Genomic DNA, 20,998 nt, shown 5'->3' with positions numbered 1-20,998 from the left:
GAAATTGTTTCAAAGATTGTAAATTGTGCTTTTAATATGGTCAAGTAGGTCAAAAAAATGGGGGATCGTTCTTGGCAGTTGCGACATATCCATTAGCTAGTCTTGTATGAACACCGATAGCTTTAGCATAGATTTTTGATAGGAGTTGAGTATGAATTGGTTGTCTGTCCAGTAAGTCACCTTAGCCTATTATAACTAGGTAGTGAAAGCTGAGATATTGGGTAATCACTTTTATCCTTTTGAGGAAAACCTGGTTAGGTACCATATTATTTAACCTCGGGTTTAAGAGCTAACAAGTTAATGAAGAGAGGTTGTCCGGGATAATTGATCTAGATTAAGGATATAGAAGTGGGTAAGGAAGAATTAAAGAGTTACAAAAGCGTATGAGTTTCCAAATGTTTTTCCTTGAGAATTTCCTGGATTTCCACTTGGTAGTGAGATTGAATTCTCCATAGACTTTTCATAAAAGTCAGTCCATATTTAGACCTCTTTAGCATTTGGCCTAACAAAACTCTAGGTGTTAATGGAGTAACTACAAGATTTTTCAATAAGAGTTTTATTCGCTTAAATTCTTTTCCTTGGGAGGAACTGTTATTGTTTGTCAAAGGAAGGATGGATTCATGTGACTGTGTAGTGTATAGGTGATTGAACAAGGTGGTAGTAAAGAATAAATATCATTTACAACATTGCTAAGTTGTTGACCAACTTCAGGAAGCTTTGTGTTTTCCAAGATTTATCGAAGTAGGGTGTCACTAGTTGGATATTAAGAGTGAACGTATATTAAAGATTTTGATTGCAAAGACTTGTATCACCTTGGAAAGTCAAATGTTGTTGTAAATGTTTTGAGTAGGAAGTGTAGACTTACTCATTTAGACAAAATGAATGAACCTATAATTAAAGGGTTACAAAAACTTGTTGGAAGTGGGATTCAATTTTAGCTTGATCATTCAATGACATTATTGGTCATGTGTAAATTTGTTCCACCATAGTTTACAATACTAGGGAGACTTGGTTAAGATTTAGACTAAGTAAAGTTGATAGATAATGGGAGGAATAGTAGATTTACAAACTTCTTATTTGATTTAGACTTGGGATAGGTGGTATATAATGTGTGGAACGATAAAGTTATAAGCTTCTTTGTTAATTTCAAGGGTGTTTTGTGGTTATAGCCTTGATTGTGTGTTCGCTAATTAAGGAGAAAAATATTCTGAGGGTCATTATTCTTGTTATATTTTAGGTTCTAGGAAGATATATAAAGGCTTACGGAGATTTTATTGATGGGAAAGTATGAATGAGGATGTAAAATAAAATAGAATAATTATCTCTAAGTATTTGGTATGCCGATCTCTACTACATGTGATTATATGGCCCAATTCAATGCTATGTTTTGAAAGTTTTTCGAATATGAATTTGATACCCGATTCAACCTCACTACAACTTTCATCCTAAGACAGATGGTCAGTCTAGGAAAGTTATACAAATCGTAGAGAATATGTTCTGTGTTTGTGGTCTTGTTATCATAGAGAGTGGGGCCTATGTTTGTCTATGATGGAATGTGCATAAAAATAGCTACCAATTCAGTAGCCAGGTAGCACCTTTTGAGGCATTGTATGATAGGTGGTATATGCCGTCAATAGGATGGGTTGAAATTGGAGAGTTTGAACCAGTGAGTCTAGAGTTGATTAAAAGTTCCATTGAAAAGGTCGAATTAATCTATTTTGTTTAGTAACAACTTAGAGTAGGAAAGATCTTTGTATATCTAGAAGCGCCATCCCTTAGAGTTGATGGTGGTGAGCATGTATTCTTACGTGTTTCAGTAATGTGGAGTGTTTTATGGTTTGGCAACAAGGGACTAGCTAGTTAGACATTCATTGGTGAGTTTGAAATTTTGGAAAGTCAGAATGTAGCTTATCATTTGGTACTTCCATCGGAGAATTCGTCATGTCTTTTGTAATTTTAAGCTTCAGAAGTACCTTCATACCTTTTCTCATGTGACTAGTCATGAAGATGTGCAATTGGATAAAAATTTGTGATACACCGAACATCCGGTAGCTATAGTTGATAAGGAAGTGAGACGTTTACGCTCAAAAGATATTGTGTCAGTGGAAGTTCTTTGGAAAGGTCCGTCGGGAGAAGAAACCACTTGGGAACCCGAAGAAGTTATATGTGTCAAGTATCCACACTTATTTGAAAATCAATATGGCAAAAATTCGAGGACGAATTTTTTAAGGGGGGAAGACTGAAACGCACCGTTTCATTAAACCACACATATTATAATAAAATAAAATAAAAATTAGTTAAATAATAATAATAGTAAAAATAGAACACGGTGGAACTTTCTACAAACACACTCCATTTATTCATCTCTCTTCCATATACTTCCCTCGTCAGCCTCCTGTTCCTTATATCCTTCACTTCTTCTTTCTTCAATTTTCTTTCAAATCATGAAATCTATTCAACAAATCAAGCACCCATAAAGAAAATTATACATCTAAGCTAAGCTATTTAAAAGTACAAGTGAGATTTGGATAGAATTTTGGGATTAAGGTTATTGCTTCATGGAAGGAGAAGAGTACCCATCATTTGAAATATGACTCTTTGAGGTAAATACACAACCCAAAACTCAATTAAGGAATCTCTAGTCATGTGTAGTTTGATTTAGAAACTTATTTTAGAGTTTAGAGTCGATATTAAAGGAATTTAGGACTGCATATGGTTAGAAAAGTTTTAGAATAATCATTTTAATCTTAAAATTATTACTGATGCTTAGATTGGATAGTTGATACCTTGCTTGCTACAACGGGAGCAGTTGAAGAGAAAATTTGGTCGATTGGGCATAGCTGTGAGTTGATAACGATCATTATCACATATTTTCACTATTAATATTATTGATATTTTGATAATTTTCTATGTTAATGTGTTTATAAAAAAATGGGAAACAAACCCTTTGAACATTTTTCTTCTCATTGATACTTATGTTTAAAGTCATCAATGTTATTATGGTCTCTATTTGGATTTATCTATGACTTATTGAGCAAAAGATTTGAAAATAGAGGTTTGATTGCATATACTATGACATGAGTTTTGAGATATGGAGAAATACGGTTGAGATATATGTTCTTGGAAATTTTCGATATTAATATGCGATACATCTGGATTTGGATTTTACTTGGGATTTATAAAGTAGAGAAATTGAAACGGAGAATTCGATTGTATGTATTTTCGTAATTGTTTTGATATGTTGTGAAGTGTGGTTTTGAAATATGCGTTTTTGAAAGGTTTGATATTAATTTGTACGCGATTTGGATTTTGATTTGAATTTGAATTTGGATTTACTTATGATTATAAATAGTAGATTTTCGACTGAGTTTGGATGATACGTATTTTGAAATAAGTTTCGTTATATTGTGAAATATGGTTTTAGCATTGTGCTTTAAAATGGTGTTTTGAAAATTACGGTTATAATGACGACGACCTAGGTGCACCTAGCATGTGATTTCAATTAGGTAGTTACTCCGTTAGATGGAGCCGCCCCAATGGAAAGGCCGCCATTAGGAGGAGAGGGCTATCAATGAGAGGTTAACTCCCTAATTGAAAATGTTTTATACTTTGTTTTGAGTCGAGAGAAAAGAGCTATTCGTTAGATGGAGCCGCCTCTATGGAAAAGGCCACCATTAGGAGGAGAGGGCTATCAATGTGATGGAGCTGGTTCTCGATTCACCCATTTTGATTATTTTTACTAAATGGAGTTTTCTATATTTTCTTTAAAGACTTTTATCAAGATTTTCGACAATATATTTTTAAAGGCTTTTGTTATGATTTTCGGCGATATATTTTCTAAAGGCTTGTAATCTTATTTTCACCTCTTTACAACATTGAGATTAGAAATACTCTTATTCATGATATTGTTTTTCACGTATAATGATACAAAGTAATTGCAAGCAGAAATATTCATGTTGCTTTTAAATGTTAGATATGTGATGGCTTGTAGTAAGGTTGTACCAGAAGGATAAACTCACAGTTTAAACGGTGTTATAAAAATGTCCTTAATAATTTGGTTCATTTTATTAGAGTTTGGTTAAACAAGCTAAGAGCAATATATCTGTTATGTCGGCGACATTGGACTCAGAAATATTCTTATTTGATTTTGGATTAATAGAATTTTATTCGGTTACTAGTTTGTAAATGAACATTAGATTTTGAGAAACTTAATTACTCGTGCCCATGTGTGTTTCCCTTCTAGTTGGTGGTGATTGTTGTCTCCTCACTAAGTCTTTATGACTTTCCCCTTCTTCTTATTTTTTTCAGATTCAAAGTCAAGTGTGTAGAAAGCTTGTAGCAGAGTTAAAGATATGTCAATGTAATTCTTTCGTAGGTCTCCTCTATGTATAAACTGAATGGTCGATGTACCTGTAGCTATTGGTAGTCGACAAATGTTTTGTTTTGAGTTGTATAAACATCTAGTTATGTAATTTTGAGATTCTGCTGATAATACAAGTATATATATAGGATTCATATCTTGGAAAGTATTCAAAATATAGAGGATACTCTGTCGAAATTTCAGTGGATATCATTTTAAGTGAAATTCAATTTGAAAATTGTTTAAATTATACTTTGTCAAGTGTCGTCAATAGGCTTGCCGGACTAGGATGCTCTAGTTCGTGCGCCGGTCACGATATTGAATTTTGGGTCGTGACAAAGTTGGTATCAGAGCCCAGTTGTAGGTCCTAATAGCTGCAGACATAGAATGAAAATAGATTCTTGCCAGCAAATTGTGAACCGCGGCACCATTTACTTGCAAAAATCTATTTGCATTCTATGGTAGTGTCATTTGCAAAAATCTCTGAATTGTCTCACTTTGTTTGTCGTTTCGTCATATTTTTGATCAATTTTCTTTCATTCGGTGAGGATGTCACCCAATTCTATGATCACCACTAGAAGGGAAGATAATTCCTTATGGGTTTACTGTCCAATCTTAAGACCCTAGTCAAAGAGGTCATGGTTTGGTCCGTACTTATGGTGTTCATGTTGACGGACGTAGCTTGGTTGTAAGAGCAGTTAGTATTGAGGTTCCTAGCGGAAGGAGAATTTTGCCACTGTTTCTGCAACAATTTTTTTTTAGGGGGTTGTTGATGGGAAGCAACATGATAAATCTAAGACAAACAAATTTTGGCGGTCAACAAGGAGTTAGTTAGGGTGAGCAGTAGACGACAAATTCATCTGGAAGTGATTAGGAATCCTAGACATACTATAAACAATACCATACGGAAGACCTTTCTAGGAGTGTCAAATCTCTTTAAAGTCTCAGTTACTTCCCTGTCTCAGTGAGTGACAAGTAATTATCTTTTCTTGTGTCAATTGACTATTGAGGGTACAAGGAATATGTTGAAAAATCCTTTTAGTTTGTTCTGAATAGTCCTTAATCCATAGAACTTTGATCTTGAGAAAGCCATTAATGTCATAAGTTTTACCGTTCAAGGACTTATAGCTTTGAAATTATTGATGCATAAGCAATGAGAATGCTTTTGCATTACAGAACACAATAACCAATGGGATAGTAGAGGTGTTGTTCGGCAATGTTGGGTTTCTGAGGTAATTTTAATCGAAAGTTGTTTTGTTTAGTTACGATTAGAGAGTTTTGGAATTTGTTAAAATTGTTAAGTAAATAGAGGGAGCCTATATGAAGCAGATCTTGATTCAGTTAAGTTGTGCGGAGGTTCAGAGATTAAAGAAAACGAGTTAGTTTATATTTGATATTTTCATATGGCATTTTTCAATGGATTAACTCACGAGTACGGAGTGTTGGAACAAATGGAGGATATGTCACTTTCAGAGTACAAAACATGTTTGACAAAGCTTAAGGAACGATCATCACCCTATCATGGTGTGTATATGTTTGTAGTGGTTCACAGAAAGATTAAGGGAATACTTAATTAGATTTGTGGTTGGATCTAATTGTGCTACTTTGAGGAGATTTCGAGTGTGATACTTTAGATTAGGCAACAAAAGTTTAAGGGAGGTAGTAAACAGGACTCTTACATGAAACAAGTTGAATGATAATACAGTTGATATACTTATCGTGGTGGTGAAGTTATATTTAGTCATTAAGGAAAACAAATAGTAATATCACAAAAGGATGGATCCAGTAGATAAATTATTGGGCATTATGCAGAGTCGTAGATTAGATCATGGATCGCATATATAATCCACTTTCCGTTAGAGTATTTTTGGTTCTGCAATAGTTGGTTCCACTCTGGAAATTGTTTCAAAGATAGTAAATTGTGCTTTTAATATGGTCAAGTAGGTCAAAAAAAAAGGGGGATCGTTCTTGGCAGTTGCGACATATCCATTAGCTAGTCTTGTATGAACACCGATAGCTTTAGCATAGATTTTTGATAGGAGTTGAGTATGAATTGGTTGTCTGTCTAGTAAGCCACCTTAGCCTATTATAACTAGGTAGTGAAAGCTGAGAGATTGGGTAATCACTTTTATCCTTTTGAGGAAAACCCGGTTAGGTACCATATTATTTAACCTCGGGTTTAAGAGTTTTATTCGCTTAAATTCTTTTCCTTGGGAGGAACTGTTATTGTTTGTGAAAGGAAAGATGGATTCACGTGACTGTGTAGTGTATAGGTGATTGAACAAGGTGGTAGTAAAGAATAAATATCATTTACAACATTGCTGAGTTGTTGACCAACTTCAAGAAGCTTTGTGTTTTCCAAGATTTATCGAACTAGGGTGTCACTAGTTGGATATTAAGAGTGAACGTATATTAAAGATTTTGATTGCAAAGACCTGTATCAGCTTGGAAAGTCAAATGTTGTTGTAAATGTTTTGAGTAGGAAGTACATGGGTAGACTTACTCATTTAGACAAAATGAATGAACCTATAATTAAAGGGTTACAAATACTTGTTGGAAGTGGGATTCAATTTTAGCTTGATCATTCAATGACATTATTGGTCATGTGTAAATTTGTTCCACCATAGTTTACAATACTAGGGAGACTTGGTTAAGATTTAGACTAAGTAAAGTTGATAGATAATGGGAGGAATAGTAGATTTACAAACTTCTTATTTGATTTAGACTTGGGATAGGTGGTATATAATCTGTGGAACGATAAAGTTATAAGCTTCTTAGTTAATTTCAAGGGTGTTTTGTGGTTATAGCCTTGATTGTGTGTTCGCTAATTAAGGAGAAAAATATTCTGAGGGTCATTATTCTTGTTATATTTTAGGTTCTAGGAAGATATATAAAGGCTTACGGAGATTTTATTGATGGGAAAGTATGAATGAGGATGTAAAATAAAATAGAATAATTATCTCTAAGTATTTGGTATGCCGATCTCTACTACATGTGATTATATGGCTCAATTCAATGCTACGTTTTGAAAGTTTTTCAAATATGAATTTGATATTCGATTGAACCTCACTACAACTTTCATCCTAAGACAGATGATCAATCTAGGAAAGTTATACAAATCATAAAGAATATGTTCTGTGTTTGTGGTCTTGTTATCGGAGAGAGTGGGGCCTATGTTTGTCTATGATGGAATGTGCATAAAAATAGCTACCAATTCAGTAGCCAGGTAGCACCTTTTGAGGCATTGTACGATAGGTGGCATATGCTGTCAATAGGATGGGTTGAAATTTGAGAGTTTGAACCAGTGAGTCTAGAGTTGATTAAAAGTTCCATTGAAAAGGTCAAATTAATCTACTCCCTCCGGTCTCATTTATAATCAAATTTTGACTTTTTAGATTCATTGAATAAATAATGTATGTGGTCTATATCATATACCACATACATCATTTATTCAATGTACCTAAAAAGGGAAAATTTGCTTATAAATGAGACCGGAGGGAGTATTTTGTTTAGTAACAACTTAGAGTAGGAAAGATCTTCGACTATCTAGAAGCGCCATCCCTTAGAGTTGATGGTGGTGAGCAGGTATTCTTACGCGTTTCAGTAATGTGGAGTGTTTTATGGTTTGGCAACAAGGGACTAGCTAGTTAGACATTCATTGGAGAGTTTGAAATTTTGGAAAGTCAGAATGTAGCTTATCATTTGGTACTTCCATCGGAGAATTTGTCATGTTTTTTGTAATTTTAAGCTTCAGAAGTACCTTCATACCTTTTCTCATGTGACTAGTCATGAAGATGTGCAATTGGATGAAAATTTGTCATACACCGAACATCCGGTAGCTATAGTTGATAAGGAAGTGAGACGTTTACGCTCAAAAGATATTGTGTCAGTGGAAGTTCTTTGGAAAGGTCCGTCGGGAGAAGAAACCACTTGGGAACCCGAAGAAGTTATATGTGTCAAGTATCCACACTTATTTGAAAATCAATATGGCAAAAATTCGAGGACGAATTTTTTAAGGGGGGAAGACTGAAACGCACCGTTTCATTGAACCACATATATTACAATAAAATAAAATAAAAATTAGTTAAATAATAATAATAGTAAAAATAGAACACGGTGGAACTTTCTACAAACACACTCCATTTATTCATCTCTCTTCCATATACTTCCCTCATCAGCCTCCTGTTCCTTATATCCTTCACTTCTTCTTTCTTCAATTTTCTTTCAAATCATGAAATCTATTCCACAAATCAAGCACCCATAAAAAAAAATTATACATCTAAGCTAAGCTATTTAAAAGTACAAGTGAGATTTGGATAGAATTTTGGGATTAAGGTTATTGCTTCATGGAAGGAGAAGAGTACCCATCATTTGAAATATGACTCTTTGAGGTAAATACACAACCCAAAACTCAATTAAGGAATCTCTAGTCATGTGTAGTTTGATTTAGAAACTTATTTTAGAGTTTAGAGTAGATATTAAAGGAATTTAGGACTGCATATGGTTAGAAAAGTTTTAGAATACTCATTTTAATCTTAAAATTATTACTGATGCCCAGATTGGATAGTTGATACCTTGCTTGCTACAACGGGAGCAGTTGAAGAGAAAATTTGGTCGATTGGGCATAGCTGTGAGTTGATAACGATCATTATCACATATTTTCACTATTAATATTATTGAAATTTTGATAATTTTCTATGTTAATGTGGTTATAAGAAAATGGGAAACACACCCCCTTTGAACATTTCTCTTCTCATTGATACTTATGTTTAAAGTCATCGATGTTATTATGGTCTCTATTTGGATTTATCTATGACTTATTGAGCAAAAGATTTGAAAATAGAGGTTTGATTGCATATACTATGACATGAGTTTTGAGATATGGAGAAATACGGTTGAGATATATGTTCTTGGAAATTTTCGATATTAATATGCGATACATCTGGATTTGGATTTTACTTGGGATTTATAAAGTAGAGAAATTGAAACGGAGAATTCGATTGTATGTATTTTCGTAGTTGTTTTGATATGTTGTGAAGTGTGGTTTTGAAATATGCGTTTTTGAAAGGTTTGATATTAATTTGTACGCGATTTGGATTTTGATTTGAATTTGAATTTGGATTTACTTATGATTGTAAGTAGTAGATTTTCGACTGAGTTTTGATGATACGTATTTTGAAATAAGTTTCGTTATATTGTGAAATATGGTTTTAGCATTGTGCTTTAAAATGGTGTTTTGAAAATTACGGTTATAATGATGACGACCTATGTGCACCTAGCATGTGATTTCAATTAGGTAGTTACTCCGTTAGATGGAGCCGCCCCAATGGAAAGGCCGCCATTAGGAGGAGAGGGCTATCAATGAGAGGTTAACAATGAGGTATCTTATTTGCTCAAATCCTAAAAAAATAGTTTACCATGCCATATATGTACCGTAAGGATTGTTCTGCATTACCTCTGCCTCGCCCAGTGAACAATGTATCCCGCTGTGCATTTTTTTCCAGATGAAAAGCAGATAACTTTGCCTTCTTTGTGAGAGAATACGTGCAAGAAGATTCATCAACTGTCAATCAATGACAACATGTTAATGTTTCTACTTACACTATCTTAAAACTATATAGCAAAAAAAAAATCAAAGATGTGAATCATATAGAAACAGGTTTGATAATTGTAAACTACCTTTTTGATGAGCATGAAGTCTGGGAAAAGCTCAATGCTTGGCGTTTTCTTTGTCGATACATAAATGGTTCTTATCTTCTGAATTTCTTGAACACTTAAGGACATACTTACCCTTCTGTTTCTCGATTAAGTTTCTGACTTGTGTGTCCAGTAGATGCTTCATGCAATACAGACGGAGGAATTACTAAACAATTTCATCGAAAAGAAATAAGAACAAACTCATTAAATAATACATTATACTAAAAATTGAAAAATGCAGAACCAATTCACGTTACCATTAGTTATGTCAGTGAAAGGGTGCGTCTTGGGAAGGGAAGATAGGAATAGATGGTGGGTTTATTGTGCCGAAAAGAAAAATAGGATTAGGTGGTGGGGAAATTGGAATGGAGCATTGGTAATGGAAAGATAATGAATATTTATTGTTAATGTAATACATACTACATAGTGTAAACATTGGAAATATACAAAATGGTGGAGGGATATTGATGCATTAAACAAAAGGGTTGGGGAAAATTGAAATTCAAATTTCAAGCACATTGGCTGGAAAGTTTTGTGGATAGATGTAGTTATTATGCATCTTAACAATACAAATGAAAAGAAATCTGCAAGCAAACCCTAGATTTGCCCTATTTTTTATACTAAAATACCCCTATTAGGTGCCAAAATAACAAGACTGCCATTCAGTTTTGTCACCAAACAATTGTCCAATCAGAGATCAGGACAGACAATAATACTCTGTACACCGACAACACAAGAAGGGTCGGTACACAAACAAAAGAGCTGAATTCAAACTCTCCTCTCCCTCTCTCTCTCATACGCTCTTCTTCCCTCCCCATTCAAGCTGACCCTCTCTCTTTTCCTTTCTTCTTCTCCTTCTAGCTCAATTTGTCTCACTTCCAACTCAAAAATCATTGTCCATCCTTTCTGATCATTCTGTTTATTTCTTTCACGGTTTTGATTTTCCCTTCTTCTTCCTCTTCTCCAAACCCATTTTCAAATGTTCCCTTCACAACCCATACGGTTGTTCCATACAGTTTTGATTTTCAATTTCATCTCACAAACAAACAAAATCATTACAATTCGTTTTTTCATTTTACCAATCAGTTCTTAAGCAGTTTTAGGTTTCAATCTCTTCCAAATTTATTTCTGATTCTGTGCAAAATTGCTTAATGAAGGTGCAATATTTTTCTCTATATGTGGGTGTGGTAATGCACCTGGATTGTATTGAAAATAGCAAAGCTTTTAGAATAATAACATAGTAATGTATCTCTGTGTGGTTTACTGCTGTTTCAGGGAATTTGAAGTTTTGGAAGAAAAGGCCAATTGATATTGAGTTTGCAAAATAATTCAGATCTTATCTTGGTCCTATTGAAGGTCTGGTTGTAAGTTCATTAACCTGACACAACCCTTTTTTGTGTAACAGTAAAAATTTATATGATTTAATCTGGCTTCAATTCTATGATGTATGATAGTATCTATGTGGTCATTGGCGGAGAGTGGCTGACCTTCAAAACACTATAGCGGCATAGTGGGTTGTGGTTTGGCCGCTATGTTAATGAATAGAATAGAGTAATACACATGTAAAAGCTCAAAATAGTAGAATACACAAAATTATAGACATATTTATACATAATTAAAATTCATTGTTACAAATATCCAAACTGAATGTAAAGTAAATAAGTATAAGAGTGAAATTTCAATTGATCTGCGTATGATACATGTGTATGATACATATTCGTTTCTTTATGCATTTGGAAGATCGTATTGAAAATTTGAAATTTTGAATTTATGGTATCGCAGGATGAAGGAGGGAGGGGTAGGGCAAGAAGGTTAAGGAGAGGGAGAAGTTGAAGGACAAGGAGAGGTTGAAGAAGAAGTAGAGAGTGAAGGTGAGAGGGAGGTTGGTGATCAGAGAGGGAAGATACGTTGTTAAGTGATTTGGGGTTAAGTCTAATTCTATTTTTTAAATCTCTATGGATTTCGCTGATGGTGAAACCATGGATGGTTGTTTTCTACATTCATTTTCCTTCCATTGAAAGTAAGTACGCATTTGTTTTCCTTCATTCCTTCTTTTGAATGTTGTCCTAGCTTTATTGTTGTCTCCTCCACATTGTTGCAACTGCAAATTTCAATTTTTTTTAAGTAATCTTTTGTCTTTTGTTGTTGGTTGTGAAAGTAGGACCGGTTTAGTGGAAGTGGAACTGGAAGAATGACAGTGAATCGCACTGTTGTTTTCTCTTTTATTTTTGCTAATTATGTTTTCTTTAAATTTTTTAATAATTGTATGTTTGTTTTTATTTAGATTAAATTTACATTGCATGTAAATGAGACTCATTGTGGTATAGTTGAGAATTGCAAAATTATGGCACTGTTTAGTCTCGGTGAAACTTAGAGACTCATTATTGAGAGAGGTATGTGGCTTCTTTTATTTTATTTGAGCATTTACATGCCAAAAATATTCTCTTAGTGTGTTAAAATTTGTTGTTGTATTGGACTCAAATGGTACCTCTATTGAAGTAGAATGAAAACGTTGCAATTGATGTGTATGTATATGCTCTTTTCATATATTGTCTTTGTTGGAATATCTTTCATCTTTTTTGTACCACTTCATGTTCTTTCCTTATAATTAATAGCTTTTATCTATTTTTATTCCTTGCCAACTAATTTATTTTTTTAATTTTTGTGTTTATATAGAAGCATTGTTATTGTGTTAACGTGACTGTTCGATTGAGAAGAAAAATCAAATGGATTTTTAGCTGCTCCTCCTCTTCTCCGTGACTAAGGTTAACCACACATCTTTCTTTCCATTCAATTCCTCTATTGTTCAAAATAGCTTGCAATAGCTTTTTAGGCTTCTTACAAAATCAAAGTAATTGTCGTTCATATGATTGGTGTGGGGTTTGGTTTGTTGATTTTGCAGTTTAGGAATTTTCAAATTGGGGGTTGGAATAAGAGTAGGAGCATTTGTTTAATTTGATTTTTGGTTATTTGTAATCCGATGACTTTTTGAATTGCATTGCTATCTAATTTATTATCATCTCTTTTTTTGTTTGTTAAATTCTAGAAGGAGGTTTATGCAGTGGCGGTTGTTGCAAGAAGGCCCCTGCGGTGATGATTTATACGGTGGAGGTTGATTAAACCGATGTGACTGTGTCTACCCTTTCTATATTGTGTGTTAGTCAAGGTTGCTGAAGGAAAAAAAGGGCGTGCTGCAGCTTTAGAAACTCAAATTACTGTGGTGATTTATCGTAGCAGCTCGCGGTGATGGTTTTTGCGATGGTGATTGCCTGCAGTGGCTCGAATCCTACTCTAGAGTGAGTTGTTTCCTTCTTCTTTATGCATTTATTTAGAATTTATATTTAAGCTTGAAATCGTATCTGATGTTATTACATTCTTGAATGCCTAAATGTGTGTTTTAGTAATGGTTTCCTCATACTAAAACATGTTATTCTGCTCCCACCATACAAAAGGCTATTCAACCCCATACTTGAAATTGTCTTGAACCGTTCTTAAAGAATTTGATGTATTTTAGTTTCATATTTTATAAAGGGGTTTGCTATCAAATTCATGTTATATGTATGCATATTTGATTTACTTAAATGTAATTTATTTTGATTCATATACCTCTGCTCTGTGACTGAGACCGTAATATAGCTTCGCAAAAATATTTTGGATTCCTAACAACATTTGATATACTTCCCATTTTCATCGAACTATGTATATTGCCTTCACTTATGTTTCTTAATTGTTTTCTCACTCTGTACCATCTATTTGTTATACTTCCCATTTGACTCACTTGCTAATTATAAGACAACCCTTCGGTTTGAGATGGTGCACTAGACGGTACCTCTTTGCAAGAAGTCATTAGATATCATTTTGAGTTTATTATTTGTATCCTTTTTTTTGTGCCTCAGATTGATTCAAAACAGAATTATCAAGGCATGGCTATGAATCATGTAACTTTGCTTTTTGTGGAATAATGTCAGTGGAAAACAAAATAATCGTTCCTCAAGCTAGATTCAATGTCAAGTAGATCTGCCGAGGATAAAACATGCTACTTTTGTAGATAAAACTTCTCTCTTAAGAATAGAATTAACTTGAATGCCCTATTTTAAGCTATCAAACTATTTTCCACTACCAATTGTGTCATCTTGGTCAGCCAATGTATTAAACACCAAACAGCACATGACTTTAAGCAAGTAGATTCATTTGCTTGTGTAAAACTTTGGCACCTCACTTTTCTTTGTTATGTTTCATTTCAGCAGATGCCAAGTGTTTATATATTTATTTATTGCTACAGGTGGTTTGAAAAGGACAGAGATTCGTCTCAGTTTGATATTGATCCAAGTAAATGTAAGTGTGTCGTTCTTTAATACTTTAAATGTAAGTGTGTTTATATATTCCTTTAATTGTATTTGGTAAGGTAGAATAAGATTGTACAATATAAAGTGAGATGGCTTAATCATATAGTGGCAGTTATAAGGAAAATGATATTGAACACAATACTTGGATTCTTTCAAACTTTAGATCATTTGTTTTAGAATAAGGAAACAAAAAGTAAAGAAATTTGGCTCATTTGTCTTGATTATGTGATATTGCTGATTCAATTTTCCTCCCTTGGCAGACAAGTTCACGATTTTGTCTTTTCTTGAGGCTCTTGAGGGTTCTGTTTCCAAGTCTGAGGAGTTCATACAAGATGATCAGGATTTAAGATCTCAATCTTCTAACAATCATGGCTGTATTGATGAATCTCAGTAGTGTAATTTCAATGTCTATTGTTTCAGTATTGCTTTTCTATATAGATGCAAGAAACTATGCTTTTTGTATATTTCTGTTTTAAAAGAAAAGTTTAATGGTTTTAATTTATTGAGATGAGATGTTTCAAGGCTATGTTGTGAAGTAAATGATTAATAAAATCCAAACTCAGCATTTTGTTCTTCATTATCTGCATAATTGACTCTAAGAAGGTTATGGGCTCTAAAGTGCATTGTGACTCTATAATCTACATAAGAGTTAAGAGTATTTCCAACCCAGCGCCTATCATTAAGATTTCTATGCAGTCATTAGAAAAAAGCAGTAAGTGCAGTCACGTGCTACTTAAATACCTTGGGAGTAAACACTGCACTTTCTCAAGACACCTTCACGGATTTACCCCTCACTTTTCTCTTTCCTGTGTCAACTCTCTTCGGCCTACCCCAACAATAACCTTCTAAATTATGTTCCTTATTATTTGAACCAGTTCTTGAATATATATTTCATTTTTTTTAAAGATGAATATATATTTCGTTAGTTAGTTTGATTCTTGAACACTCTCATTGTTAGTTAGTATTATCATGATTCTGAAAACCTAAGAATGATCTTCTAATCAGAGTTACCTCACGAAAAGGGTTAAAGATATTGTTGACTGGCGACGAGGGTTCGGAAACCAATCTGACTTCTAATGTAGTGTACAAAGAAGTTTTTCAAAATGTCTGCTGATTATTGTTGTTGTTGCTAATTATCTATCGTAATGACATTTCGTATGGAATATCTCCTTGGCTGTCATATTTTGTTGTTTTTTATGTAAATTGACAATGGCTTTTTCATGTATATTTACTGTGGTCATCGTTGACCCGTGCGAAGCACGGGAGCACGACCTAGTTTAATGTAATGTTTAGGAAGGAAAAATTAGGTTTAGGGTTAAGGAATTAGGGTAAGCATGTTTGCTAGGATTAGATATAAAGATATTTTGAATAAGAGGGGAGAGGAGTGTATATTTTAACATAAGAGGGGATGAGAGTGTAATTCAAACATCTTTGAGGGAGAGGGGAGTGTAATTTAATCTAAAACATGAATAGCCAAACATGTTGATTTAGTGGTAAAATTGAGTTTGGCAATTTGAACGCGTATGATGGTTTCTAACGTGAACCAAACAAGTGCTAAGTGCTCTATACCAGCATTGACTTAAGAATTCGTCAATGTAGCATGCAACAACTCTTTGCAAAGAAAGGAATGTTTATTTTAACTTACGTAAGGGAGTTACAATCATCAAGAGCATCATTGATGGAAATGAATGGCTATACGCTTACTCCTTTAAATCAAGGATATCTCAACATTCAGTCAAGCATTCAATGACAAGGGATGAAAAGAAAAAAAAAAGGTACAACTGCAATTTCCATTTTCCACTAATAATGTGAATGTGAAAGGTTGTGTAGTGTTATTTTGCTTTCAGAATTGAGTGCATGAAATTCAAGACATCCATGGTATTATATATGCCAAGACATTATTGTTAACCTGATAATCAAGTGTCACACATTCTTTAATAACATGGCAAGTAATATTGATGTTGGAATAAACTAAAAAGTGTCCATTTGATAGAGATATCTGAGAGGGATAAAAAAGATCTACACGTGATTTTTATTTTCTTTGGAAAAAGCATATGATTGAGCAATACCGACAATAGCATGGTAATTTTTCATTTTCATTCCTTCTCATTTCTCTTTAGCTAGTATGATACCTGTGCGGCCGTGCCAAACACAGACAATTAACGTGGTTAGAAAAGTATAAAAAAAACATATTATTTTAAACTAAATCAAACATGAATGTATAGAAAAATAATAATACATCCCTGATCTCAAACAAAAATATTGTATATTTATGTTTTTAAACATATAAATAAAGATAAATTTAAAGTAAGTTTAGTATGAATTAGAGAGTTTTTTTTGAAGGAAGTATAAATTATAGAGTTAATAGTAATATCGTATATTTTTTTTAAAAATAATATATTGTATAGTTGTATTAAGATATTGTGTGTGTGCGCGCGTGCATGCGTGTGTGTTGCAAAGTTAAAACCAAATTAATCAATTATACATACAAGATGTGTTAAATAATTAACCAATAAAAAAAATATATTATAAAATATAAGTTTGTTTCTTATCCTTTTCTAGATTTATAAATTAAAAAAAAAAATACATATTTCGTATTTGACCTTTGCAAACAACACAACAACAATCACATTTTAAATTTCACCAGATTACATAATATCATTCAGTTGATCTAAAATCGTGAAAATTAGTGAAAATAAACCATGTCAAAACATTACAGTGAGGAATATTATAAATCCTTTGCGGCAGTGTGTGTTTATTTGTTAATGGTGCTACTTATGGCAAACATTACGGTGAGAAATTTTATACATCTATATATTGTATAGATATATTAAGACATTGTGTGTGTGCGTGCACTCGCGTGTGTGCGTGCGTGTGTTTTGACAAAGTTAAAACCAGATCAACTAATTATATATACAAGACGTGTTAAACAATTAAACAATAAAAATTTATATAATAAAGTATAAGTTTATTTATTAACCTTTTCTAGATTGATAAATTAAAAAAAAGAACATATTTCATATTCGGTCTTTGCAAACAACACAACACCAATCACATTTATGGCCTCATCAGATTATTAATATCATTCAGTTGGTCTATGATTTAGTTAATCTCTGCCAATAATTGTGTAGGGGGTTTCAAGTGTGCAAATACGCAATGTGGCTTACAAATACATCAGAGGAAGTGGACATTCAGAAGTTGCAGCAAGTTTCAACTGCGCTCAAAACAAACCATGCCAAAACATTACTTTGGAGAATATTGATTTGAGGCCTTCTGGCCATAGTGGAAGACTACACAATGTGTGTTTATTTGTTAATGGTGCTACTTATTGCAAACAAAATCCCCCTTCTTGTTGCTTATTTTCGTTAATACTTTGTTCAATTGTCCGGATAATTGATAAATGAATACATTTGATGTCTATATTAATTGCGTCAATTTGTGTTTGTGGATAAATTTCAAATTTAAATCATTTTTTGTTTTAGTCGAATGTTATAGAATTTTTTTTATGTTTGTAATTTGTATTTTTATTTCAAAATTCACGTTTTTTGTTTGTTTTTGTATTTAACATATAGTTTCCAAAAGGGTCTTGTTAACGAGTGCCCCCGGGGCACTCTTTAAGCATCCCAAATTTAGAAATTATTTTTTAAAAAAGTCAAATGTCACAAATTCCAATGCATTGATTACACCGAATTTCATAAAAACTTACTTTTAAAGGTGCTTAAAGAGTGTCCCGGGGGCACTCGTTAACATTTCCCCTTCCAAAAATATAGAAGATATTAAATATTTCTTACATGTAACATTACCTTTATGGAAATCATCATCAATTGTTTTAGTAAGAAATTAGCCTCAATTATTTTTTACAACTAAGAAATCTTGAGCATTTATGTGAAGGTAGTGAACTTAATCTCATAAAATTAAAACTAAATGTTAGAATTACTATGTGAAGGTAGTGAACTTAGTCTCATAACCAAAGTAGTAGGTTGGATAAAAAATCTGAAAATGCGTGCAATTTTTTTGCAGATGTTCATTACAAGATTTCAATGTGATGATTTATGGTGCACGTTATGATAGCAATACCGACATTGTGTGTGTGCGTGCACTCGCGTGTGTGCGTGCGTGTGGTTTGACAAAGTTAAAACCAAATCAACTAATTATATATACAAGACGTGTTAAACAATTAAACAATAAAAAATTTATATAATAAAGTATAAGTTTATTTATTAACCTTTTCTAGATTGATAAATTAAAAAAAGAAAAAGAACATATTCCGTATTCGGTCTTTGCAAACAACACAACACCAATCACATTTATGGCCTCACCAGATTATTAATATCATTCAGTTGGTCTATGATTTAGTTAATCTCTGCCAATAATTGTGTAGGGGGTTTCAAGTGTGCAAATACGCAATGTGGCTTACAAATACATCAGAGGAAGTGGAAACTCAGAAGTTGCAGCAAGTTTCAACTGCACTCAAAACAAACCATGCCAAAACATTACTTTGGAGAATATTGATTTGAGGCCTTTTGGTCATAGTGAAAGACTACACAATGTGTGTTTATTTGTTAATGGTGCTACTTATTGCAAACAAAATCCCCCTTCTTGTTGCTTATTATCGTTAATACTTTGTTCAATTGTCCGGATAATTGATAAATGAATACATTTGATGCCTATATTAATTGCGTCAATTTGTGTTTGTGGATAAATTTCAAATTTAAATCATTTTTTGTTTTAGTCGAATGTTATAGAATTTTTTTATGATGTTTGTAATTTGTATTTATATTTCAAAATTCACGTTTTTTGTTTGTTTTTGTATTTAACATATAGTTTCCAAAAATATAGAAGATTTTAAATATTTCTTACATGTAATGTCACCTTTATGGAAATCATCACCAATTGTTTTAGTAAGAAATTAGCCTCAATTATTTTTTATAACTAAGAAATCTTGAGCATTTATGTGAAGTAGTGAACTTAATCTCATAAAATTAAAACTAAATGTTAGAATTACTATGTGAAGGTAGTGAACTTAGTCTCATAACCAAAGTAGTAGGTTGGATAAAAAATCTAAAAAATGCATGCAATTTTTTTGCAGATGTTCAATACAAGATTTCAATGTGATGAATTATGGTGCACGTTATGATAGCAATAGCGACAATAGTGTGGTAATTTTTTATTTTCATTCCTTCTCATTTCTCTTTAACTACTATGATACCCGTGCCAAACGCAAACAATTAACGTCGTTGTAAAAGTATAAAAAAAAACATATATTATTTTAAAGTAAATCAAAAATGAATTTATAGAAAAATAATAATACATCTCTGATCTCAAACAAAAATAATCTATATTTATGTTTTTAAACATATAAATAAAGATAAATTTAAAGTAAGTTTAGTATAAATTATAGAGTTAATAGTAATATAGTAGTATATTTTTAAAAAAATAATATATTGTATAGTTGTATTAAGACATTGTGTGTGCGCGCGCACGTACGTGCATGTGCGTTGAAAAAGTTAAAACCAAATTAACCAATTATACATACAAGATGTGTTAAATAATTAAACAATAAAAATTTCTATTATAAAACATAAGTTTATTTCTTATCCTTTTCTAGATTGATAAATTAAAAAAAAAATACATATTCCGTGTCAAAATATTACGGTGGAGAATATTAATTTGGGGTCTGTTGGTCATTGTGGATGACTACACAATGTACAATGTGTGTTTATTTGTTAATGGTGCTATTTATGGCAAACAAATCTCCCTTATTGTTGCTTATTATCATCAATACTTTCACTATTGCTCACACCATCACACCCTCTCATCCTCTTACTTCTATGCACAATGTGTTTCCATCGTTGGTCTTTCATAAAAAGAGGATACTTTGGAAACTCAAGGATTGTATGAACGGTCAACGAGGAAGGAAACGCGCACGGTTTGTCTGTGTGTTAGGTTGATCTGTCTAGGTGCAAGGTTGGCCATCAAGGTCTCTTTCGCCGCTCTAGAATGAATTACTTCAAGTCCAAACGCGTATAATTATCATTTCTCTTACGGTATTTGTTGTGTTGACAATTCCACAAAAATATGTGATGTTGAAGATGAGAAAAATTCTTGAATTGAAAAACAAGTGGACGAGAGTCAACATCAAGTAGAGTAGAAGCAGTCGATATTAAAGAGAATTACTCTACTAATCTACTTCAAAAACAGGAGTTTGGTTGAATATTCTCCGTTACGGCTGTCCTAGTTGTGGACATTATTTTTGCCTTTCATTTTCTTGATGGAGCTATACATACATATAAGTTAAAAGATGACTAAACATATCTGATATAAAAGTTCTTGTTTAACCTTTGTGTGGTTAAGAAAAATAATAGACTATTGTGACGAAACGGCGAAGGAACGTTAGAAAACAACATCAAGATCTGGACAAAAAGAACTGAAGATACTTTTTTTTATCAACGAATAATATTGTGTATTTGGTTCAATTTTTTTTTTTTACACATATCACACAAACTATATACACACACAAAATAAGTTCTAATTATGGATAGGTCCCTAATTAATGTGGGTGTGTCACAAGTTGTGTAGTACGCATACTTTTCTC

The 20,998-nt window shown here is 32.8% G+C and overlaps 3 long non-coding RNA genes across 12 annotated transcripts; all 3 read left to right on the top strand.

Annotated features, from left to right (window-relative positions):
• The first annotated feature begins 2,364 nt into the window (after positions 1 to 2,364).
• LOC146938660 (uncharacterized) lies at positions 2,365 to 4,417 on the top strand. The gene is made up of 3 exons (XR_015031388.1): positions 2,365 to 2,603; positions 2,771 to 2,842; positions 4,309 to 4,417. It is a non-coding gene; the product is annotated as an uncharacterized LOC146938660 (long non-coding RNA).
• A 6,378-nt stretch (positions 4,418 to 10,795) lies between these two features.
• On the top strand, positions 10,796 to 14,980 carry LOC146938659 (uncharacterized). 10 transcript variants are annotated; one of them, XR_015031387.1, is made up of 8 exons: positions 10,796 to 11,214; positions 11,333 to 11,413; positions 11,840 to 12,077; positions 12,342 to 12,450; positions 12,734 to 12,822; positions 13,107 to 13,353; positions 14,340 to 14,392; positions 14,664 to 14,980. It is a non-coding gene; the product is annotated as an uncharacterized LOC146938659 (long non-coding RNA). The 10 variants fall into 10 exon arrangements; XR_015031381.1 differs by having other exon boundaries at positions 13,104 to 13,353; XR_015031383.1 differs by having other exon boundaries at positions 11,333 to 11,421; positions 12,385 to 12,450; positions 13,104 to 13,353.
• Positions 14,981 to 17,082: 2,102 nt separating this feature from the next.
• On the top strand, positions 17,083 to 17,838 carry LOC146938658 (uncharacterized). The gene is made up of 2 exons (XR_015033397.1): positions 17,083 to 17,195; positions 17,535 to 17,838. It is a non-coding gene; the product is annotated as an uncharacterized LOC146938658 (long non-coding RNA).
• Positions 17,839 to 20,998: the final 3,160 nt, after the last annotated feature.

This window comes from Medicago sativa, chromosome 3 (assembly GCF_051527215.1).
Source record: "Medicago sativa cultivar Bolivia chromosome 3, Bolivia_mono, whole genome shotgun sequence".
In the NCBI taxonomy this organism is placed as follows: Eukaryota; Viridiplantae; Streptophyta; class Magnoliopsida; order Fabales; family Fabaceae; genus Medicago; species Medicago sativa.
This window is presented reverse-complemented; position numbering and strand designations above follow the sequence as displayed.